General features: G+C 44.2%; 1 protein-coding gene across 11 annotated transcripts in view; it reads left to right on the forward strand.

Moving 5' to 3' along the window:
- Nucleotides 1-679, forward strand: part of RIMKLB (ribosomal modification protein rimK like family member B) — an 81,651-nt gene extending 80,972 nt beyond the window's left edge. For all 11 annotated transcript variants that reach the window (XM_037732733.1, XM_017512324.1, XM_017512326.1 and 8 more), the window contains one exon: nt 500-679. The gene's annotated coding sequence lies outside the window, so the exon portion shown is untranslated. The remainder of the gene's footprint in view (nt 1-499) is intronic.
- Nucleotides 680-9,458: the final 8,779 nt, after the last annotated feature.

Consider the following 9,458-nt stretch of genomic DNA (forward strand, 5'->3'; position numbering starts at 1 on the left):
AAAAAAAAAAAAAACTAAAGTGTCTAAAATAAGTCACGAAACTTGCAGATTAAAAAAAGAGGAAAAACTTTTTGGCTGTTTTGGTGTCAGCATCTTAATTAAGTGGAAAACATTATGGACCTATAAATTATGACTGCACACTCACTAGAGAGAACAATTTCCAGGGAGTTAGAATAGTTTTTCCTGAAGGAGAGCCAAATAAATTTGGGAAATAAGGTTGCTCTTGTAAAACAGTAATAGGTTTAGCTTTTATTTTCTAATGGTAAGAACATTAAATGTCTTCTAAGTCAGAATCAAAATACTTTGTTAGCTAAGCTCACCAAGACAAATTCTTTGATAATACAAAGCTGGTTGTGGATTTTGGTAGTCTAATCGATTTAGAATGTTTTATTGTCATCTTAGTTGATTTTCTGTCTTTATTTTCTTTTTGTTTTATCCAGGTTATAGAGACTTTTAAAATCTATGATTTAAGTAAGTTGTATGTGTTTTTCCCCCCTAGGTTCTTTTGAAGTAACCAGGATCTTTTTTGCCTACCCTCACTAACAGAATGGATGAAGATAGATTTGACTGTGTGCTTTTTCAAGTGGAGAATATGAATATACAGAACAAGAAAGCAGTAACTCTTATCTGTTTGATTGAATCTGTTTTCTAAAATAAAGATACCATGCACTGGAAATAAGATAGCATGCAGTGTGACATGTTCTTTTGGCAGCTGTTTCTCTATACTCCATTCTATATCAGTTCACTTTTGTCCAGGTATCGACTTGACAGACACAGTGCGGGTATGGGCATTTTGAGACTCTGTCTCGAAAAAAGAAAAAAACAATTAACATGGTGCTGGGCATGGTGGCCCACATCTGTAAACTAGCACTTTGGGAAGCCCAGGTGAGTAGACCACTTGAAGTCAAGAGTTCAAGACCAGCCTGACCAACATGGCGAAACCACATCTCTACTAAAATATTATGTATACATACAAAAATAAACCAGCTGTGGGGGGGCATAATACCAGATAGGAGGCCGAAGCAGGAGAATCGCTTGAAAACCCTTAGTCGGGCACGGTGGCTCATGGCTGTAATGTCAACACTGGGAGGCTGAGGTGGGTGGTTCACTTGAGCCCAGGAGTTCAAGACCAGCCTGGGCAACGTGGTAAAATCCAGTGTCTACCAGAAATGCAAAAATTAGCCCAGCATGGTGGTGGACATTTGTGGTCCCAGCTACTCGGGAGGCTGAGGTGACAGGATCATCTGAGCCCAGGAAGTAGACACTGCAGTGAGCCGTGATTGTGCCATTGCACTCTATCCTGGGTAACAGAGTGAGACCCTATCTGGGAAAAAAAAAAAAACAAAAACAATTATTCTCATTTAACAAATTTATTGTTAAAGCATACATGCTAGTGTCACTTTGGATCCTTCAAAAGGCAGACACCAAGATGGAGTCAGATAGGCTAGAGACATATTGAGGGAAATGCCTATAGGGATACAAGGGAGATGGACCAGTAGGTAGGGAAGGCCTTCAGAATGCAATGTGCTTCTGACACCTGTGACGAAGACAGAGGAGAGAACTCAAACCTCAGCTGTTCTGAGAGTCTGCCAGCCTGATGAGGAAACCCAGAGCAGAGTACCTATTATGGTGGTCCTGCATTGGGCAGAGATGGCCTGACTGCTAGTCTGGAGCAGCCTGGAGAGAAACGGTTTTCATGTGAATGCTCAACAAATCAGGAGGACTGGCAGCTGGAGGCTGTCAGCCAGGTTTGTTACTTGCGTCCAGTTTTGAGACCTGAGTGGCACAACTCCATGGTAACTTCATTACACTCTTTAACACTGCACAGATCCACTCTACACCTTTGGGTAGAGTAGATGACAAAGTACAGTTAGGCCTTCCCAGCCGTCCCCCAAAGTCTTAACTAATTCCAGCATTCACTCAAAAGTTCCAAGTTTCAAATCCAAATTCTTGTGGAAATGAGTTCCTTCTACCTATGAGCCTGTAAAAACAAGGTATTTACTTTGAAGACATGGGGGTATGGGCATTGGGTAAACATTTTTATTCCAAATGGGAGAAATAGGCCAAAAGAAAGGGGTTACGGAGCCCATGCAAGTTCAAAACTTAGCAGGGCAGTCATTAAATCTTAGACTCCATATTCCATGTCCAGGGCACACTGCTGCAAGGGGTCGACTCCCAAGGCCTTGGGCAGCTCCTTGCCTGTGTCTTTGCAGGGTCCACCCCTCTCAGGTGCCCTCACAGGTTGTCGAGTGCCTGTGGCCTTTTCAGGCTCAGGGTGCAAGCTGCAGGTGCATCTACAAGTCTGACGGATGGTGGCTCACAGTGCCCCAGAAGGGACTCCATGTGGGGCCTCCAATCCCACATTTCCCCTCCGCACTGCCCTAGTAGAGGTTCTGTATGTGGGCCCCACCGCTGCAGCAGGTTTCTGCCTGAACACCCAGGCTTTGCTATGCATCCTCTGAAATCTAGGCAGAGGCTGTCAAGAACCCACCACTCTTGCACTCAGGCTTAACACCATATGGAAGCCATTTACAACTTGTATTCTCCAAAGTGGTATCTTAAGCTGTGCTTGTGCCCCTTTGAACCCTGGCTGGAGTTGGAGCTGCCAAGATGTAGGGAGCAGTGTCCCAAGGCTGTGCAGGGCAGTGGGGCTCTGGGCCTGGCCCATGATACCATTCTTCCCTCCTAGGTCTCAGGGCCTGTGGTAGGAGGGGCTGCTGCATAGGTCTTTGAAATGTGTTCAAGGCTTTTTCCCATTGTCTTGACTGTTAACACTGGCTCCTTTTTAGTTATGCAAATATCTCTAGCAGGTGGTAGCTCCACAGCCTGCTTGGATTCCTCTTTTGAGGAAGCTTTTTCTTTCTTTGACACATGGGCAGGCTACAAAATTTCCAAACGTTTATGCTCTGCTTCCCTTTTAAATATAAGCTCCTTAGCCAGGCGCAGTGGCTCACGCCTATAATCCCAGCACTTTGGGAGGCTGAGGTAGGTGGATCACCTGAGGTCAGGAGTTCGAGACCAGCCTGACCAACATAGTGAAAACCCATATCTACTAAAAAAAGGAAAAAACAAAAATTGGCTAGACATGGTGGCAGGCACCTGTAATCCCAGCTACTCAGGAGGCTGAGGCAGGAGAATCACTAGAACCCAGGAGGCAGAGGTTGCAGTGAGCTGAAATTGCACCACTGTACTCCTGGGGGACAGAGCAAAACTCTTGTCTAAAATATATATATATATACACATATACATACATACAAGCTCTAACTCTTCCTCCTTTCCATCTGAGACTCAGCAGCCTGGATCTTGCTGTCCATATCACTATCAGCATTTTGGTCGCAACCATTTATCCAGTCTCGAAGAAGTTTCAAACCTTTCCTCATCTTCCTGTCTTTTTCTGAGCCTTCCAAACTCTTTCAACCTCTGCCTGTTACCCAGTTCCAAAGTCACTTCCACATTTTCAGGTATCTTTTTTTTTTTTTTTTTTTTTTTTTTTTTTTTTTTTTTTTTTTTTTGTTTTTTTTTTTTTTTTTTTTTTTTTTTTTTTTGAGACGGAGTTTCACTCATGTTACCCAGGCTGGAGTGCAATGGCGCGATCTCGGCTCACCGCAACCTCCGCCTCCTGGGTTCAGGCAATTCTCCTGCCTCAGCCTCCTGAGTAGCTGGGATTACAGGCACGCACCACCATGCCCAGCTGATTTTTTGTATTTTTAGTAGAGACGGGGTTTCACCATGTTGACCAGGATGGTCTCGATCTCTTGACCTCATGATCCACCCACCTCGGCCTCCCAAAGTGCTGGGATTACAGGCTTGAGCCACCGCGCCCGGCCTTTTCAGGTATCTTTATGGTAATTCCGCACTCCTGGTGCCAATGTTTTTTTTAGATTGCTATACAGAAATACCTGAGATTGGGTAATTTATAAGAACAGGGTTTAATTGGCTGGTGGTTCTGCAGGCTGTGCAGGAAGCATAGCAGCATGTGCTTCTGGGGAGGCCTCAGCAAACTTCCAATCATCACCGAAGACAAAGGGGAAGCAGACACATCACATGGTGAAAGCAGTAGCAAGGTCGGGGGCAGATGCCACGCACTTTTAAATGACTAGATCGCAAGCGAACTCAAAAGACAGCATCAAGCTATAAGGGATCTGCCCCCGTGATCCAAACACCTCTGGCCAGACCCCATGTTCAGCACTGGGGATTAGAATTCAACATGAGATTTGGGTGGGGACGAATATGCAAACTATAACAGCCTCTAATTCACATTTTATCATCAATGGAGCAAGCATTATTCTTGGGGCAAAACTAAGTAAATATTGTCTGTCCCAAGTGGATGCAAACCATTTCTAGTCTTTTTCCTGAGACAGATGGGGGAAAAAATGCATTTACTAAATCAGCGACTGTATTATGTACCTCAGACTTAGTACTCCTTCCTACTGCGTGTAGTCACTGAGTGGGAGTAAACCAGAAAGTGGCCTCAGTGTGAGAACTGAGGTGGATCCAAACACGGCAGCTGGTCGCGCACGGTGGCTCACAACTGTAATCCAGCACTTTGGGAGGCCAAGGCAGACAGATCACTTGATGTCAGGAGTTTGAAACCAGCCTGGCCAACATGGTAAAACCCTATCTCTACTAAAAACACAAAAAGTTAACTGGGCATGGCCGGGCACAGTAGCTCATGTCTATAATCCCAGCACTTTGGGAGGCCTAGGCAGGCAGATCACCTGAGGTCAGGAGTTCGAGACCAGCCTAGCCAACATAGTAAAACCCTGTCTCTATTAAAAATACAAAAACTAGCTGGGTGTGGTGGCTTGCACCTGTAGTTTCAGCTACTCGGGAGGCTGAGGCAGGAGAATAACTTGAACCCCGGAGATGGAGGTTGCAGTGAGTCGAGATCACGCCACTGCACTTCAGCCTGGGCAACAGCAAGATTCTGTCTCAAAAAAAAAAAAAATTAGCTGGACATGGTGGTGTGCACCTGTAAGCCCAGCTACTCGGGAGGCCCAGGCAGGAGAACCGATTGAACCTGGGAGGCGGAGGTTGCAGTGAGCCGAGATTGCGCCACTGCACTCCAGCCTGGGTAACAGAGCAAGACTCCATTACCCACCCCACTCCCGAAAACAAAACAGCAGCTGGAGACTGACCAGGCAACCACATTTCTCATAGAGGCCTGCCTGCCTTCCTTTCTGTCTTCCTTCCTTCCCTCTCTTTGACAAGATTTAAAAAATAATTTTCATTATGTATGCATTAACATTGTTTTACTGTGGCAAGAACACTTAACATGAGTTACACTCAACAGATTTTTAGGTGCACAATGCAGTATTGTCATCTACAGGCACAATACTGCACAGCAGAGCTCTAGAATTCATCTGGCGTAATTGAAATGTTACATCCATTGATTAACAACTTCCCCTTCCCAGCAACCAGCATTCTGCTCTCTGCTGCTATAAGTCTGATTATTTTAGATACCTCATATAAGTGGAGTCATGGAGTATTTATCCTTCTGGGATTGGCTTATTCTCTTAGCATAATGTCCTCAAGTTTACTATGTTGTTGCATATTCCAGGATTTCCTTTTGTAAAGCTGAATAATATTCCACTGTGTGTATATACATTTTTTAATCCATTCATTGGTCAATAGACTTTAGGTTGTTTCCAATTCTTGGCTAAGAATAGTGCTGCAAAGGAACATGGGAGTACAGCTATCTAAGATCCTGATTTCAAGTTTTATTTTATTTTTTTTTATAAATACCCAGAGTGGGCCGGGCGCGGTGGCTCAAGCCTGTAATCCCAGCACTTTGGGAGGCCGAGGCGGGTGGATCACGAGGCCAAGAGATCGAGACCATGCTGGTCAACAAGGTGAAACCCCATCTCTACTAAAAATACAAAAATTAGCTGGGCATGGTGGCGCGTGCCTGTAGTCCCAGCTACTCAGGAGGCTGAGGCAGGAGAATTGTGTGAACCCAGGAGGCAGAGGTTGTGGTGAGCCGAGATCGCGCCATTGCACTCCAGCCTGGGTAACAAGAGTGAAACTCCGTCTCAAAAAAATAAATAAATAAATAAATAAATACCCAGAGTGAGATTGCCGAATCATATGGGAGCTGTATTTTTGGAGCAACTTCCATACTGTTTTCTATAGCAGCTGCACCATTTAACAGCAGGTTTTCTTTCTTTTTTTTTTTTGGGACGGAGTTTCGCTCTTGTTACCCAGACTGGAGTGCAATGGCGCGATCTCGGCTCACCGCAACCTCCGCCTCCCGGGTTCAGGCAATTCTCCTGCCTCAGCCTCCCGAGTAGCTGGGACTACAGGTGCCCACCTCCACACTTGGCTAATTTTTGTATTTTTAGCAAAGACAAGGTTTCACCACATTGGCCAAGCTGCTCTTGAACTCCTGATCTCGTGATCCTCCTGCCTCGGCCTCCCAAAGTGCTGGGATTATAACCACCGCACCCAGCCTAGCAGGTTTTCTTAAGGGAGGTCTGGGTGGCTTACCTCTGTGGCTGTCAAGGCTCACAGTGTACAAATACTTCTCAAGAAGAGAATAAATAAAGGTAAAATCCCCTGACACCCTTCCCATTCTGGTGACCTTACTCCCTAGAGAGATCACTGTTAACATTTACTAGCGTATCCTTCCAAATTTGTATATCCATTTATAAGCATATAACCCAGTGGGATCATGATATAAACAGTGTTCCATAACTTAACATCTTGAGTATCCTGTCATATCAGCAGGTATACGCTATCTCAATTTTTTTTTTTTTTTTTTTTTTGAGATGGAGTTTCACTCTTGTTACCCAGGCTGGAGTGCAATGGCACGATCTCGGCTCACCGCAACCTCCGCCTCCTGGGTTCAGGCAATTCTCCTGCCTCAGCCTCCTGAGTTGCTGGGATTACAGGCACGCGCCACCATGCCCAGCTAATTTTTTGTATTTTTAGTAGAGACGGGGTTTCACCATGTTGACCAGGATGGTCTTGATCTCTTGACCTCGTGATCCACCCACCTCGGCCTCCCAAAGTGCTGGGATTACAGGCTTGAGCCACCGCGCCCGGCCGCTATCTCAATTTTTTAAACAGCAACATAAAATTTTCTTATTTGGTTCTACCATAATTTATTTCCTTGCCTTAGTTAAATGAAATAACTCAGTATTCTTCCAGTAAATTCTCACTCTCCCCTCCCCTGCCACCATTTTTTGAGACAAGGTCTCACTCTGTTGCCCAGGCTAGAGTGCAATGGTGTGATCATAGCTCACTGTAGTCTCGACCTCATGGGCTCAAGAGATCCTCCCGCCTCAGCTTCCTGAGTAGCTGGAAACTACAGGCATGTACCACCGCACCTGGCTAATTTTGAACATTTTATTTTTATAGAGATGGGGTCTCACTATGTTGCCCAGACTGATCTCAAACTCTTGGCCTCAAGCGATCCTCCCACCTTGGTCTCTCAAAGTACTGGGATTACAGATGTGAGCCACCATGCCTGGCCAATTTTGACTGGGAACAATAACATAAACCAATATAAACTATTTGATATATTTACTTAGAATAACCAACTGAAAATTATTTGAACACATTGAGCATTGCTGGAGGAAAAGGAATCCTTTGTGGGGAAAATCGGTATCCTAATGGTAAAAAATAAAAAGTGCCTGGAAAGTTATTGAGAGGCTCAGGATGTTATACCCAAAGTGAACGCCAAAACTTAGTCATGTGGTTAATTATCAAAAGGTGAAGGAAAAACATAAGTTCATAAAATAAGGCCTTACGTAGGGCGCGGTGGCTCACACCTGTAATCCCAGCACTTTGGGAGACCAAGGCAGGCAGATCACGAGGTCGGGAGATTGAGACCATCCTGGCTAACACGGTGAAACCCCGTCTCTACTAAAAATACACAAATTAGCTGGGCATGGTGGTGCGTGTCTGTAGTCCCAGCTACTCGAAAGGCTAAGGCAGGAGAATCGCTTGAACCCGAGAGGCCGGGGTTGCAGTGAGCCGAGATCGTTCCACTACAGTCCAGCCTGAGCAACAGAGAAAGACTCCATCTCAAAATAATAATAATAATAATAATAATACCTTAGGACGGGCACAGTGACACGTCTATAATCCCAGCACTTTGGGAGGCCAAGGTGGGCAGATCACCTGAGTTCAGGAGTTCAAGACCAGCTTGGCCAACATGGCGAAACCTGGTCTCTTCTGAAAATACAAAAATTAGCTGGGCGTGGTGGTGGGTGCCTGTAATCCCAGCTACTCAGGAGGATGAGGGAGGAGAATCGCTTGAACCCAAGGAGGCAGAGGTTGCGGTGAGCCATGATCATGCCACTGCACTCCAGCCTGGGCAACAGAGCAAGACTCCATTTCAAAAAAACCCACAAAACATAAAATAATGCCTTGCTTTTACAAACCAGTAGAAGTTATAGATTGACCTGAAAGACACTAGATCTAGTGAAGGATAGTCGCACCATCATAGGGATGTAGTGGGATTAAAGAATTGCCAAATCTAATTAACATCTAGGGACTATAACATACCAAAAAGAAAAGTGATTTGTACCACCAGTTCAATAAAAATCAACTGAATATTTGAACACACACTTGGAGAATGTAACCAAAATCCATTTTTGGTATAATTAGAATATGAGATCATAAGGAAAGCATAAAGTCTACTAATTCAATATTTCCACAGCAATTTTTATTTTACTGTATTCCTAAATCTACAGGAAAACCCATTTAAGTGAAAATACATACCAAGATCAGCCAGTCAAAAACAACATGTATTTATTGGGCACAGATCATAAATATTTATATTTCAGTGTATGTGTAAGCAGAGGAATTCTAGATCACTTTATGATGTAAAGCATCTCTGCCAGAGAGCATGAAATATAATGCTCCTAGTCTGGGTTGAACAGAGTTAACTCTTGATAACATAAACATATTATCCCAGAGCAGATCTATGCAGATTTCCCAGGTAAGGAAGTTTGCCATGAAGTCCAGCATTAAGTAAGGCCGATCAAGTCTATTACTTACCCAGCAGTCTTTAGTAACCCTAGCCTAATCATTTGACATTTGATAGTAAGCAAAGTCCAGGTAGAATTGATTCTAAATTTCAACTTTGCCACATCCTAGTTCTGTAACAGTGGGCAAATTAACCTCTCTGTATGCCAATTTTTATATCTGCAAAAGATAATGATAGGTTTTTCTTTAAGAGAGTTAAGGGCCGGGCGCGGTGGCTCACACCTGTAATCCTAGCACTTTGGGAGGCCGAGGTGGGTGGATCACCTGAGGTCAGGAGTTCAAGACCAGCCTGGCCATCACGGTGAAACCCCATCTTTAAAAATAAAAAAATAAATAAAGAGAGTTAAATAATCCTGCTAGTATGTGAAACACAAGGTAACTGGTATTAAATAAATGGCTCTCCTAGAATTTCCCTCCTTTGTACTGAAGGACCATAACTATAAGTGACAATTTTTTTTTTTTTT

The sequence above is a fragment of the Cebus imitator genome, unplaced genomic scaffold, assembly GCF_001604975.1.
Source record: "Cebus imitator isolate Cc_AM_T3 unplaced genomic scaffold, Cebus_imitator-1.0 Scaffold469, whole genome shotgun sequence".
Taxonomy (NCBI): Eukaryota; Metazoa; Chordata; class Mammalia; order Primates; family Cebidae; genus Cebus; species Cebus imitator.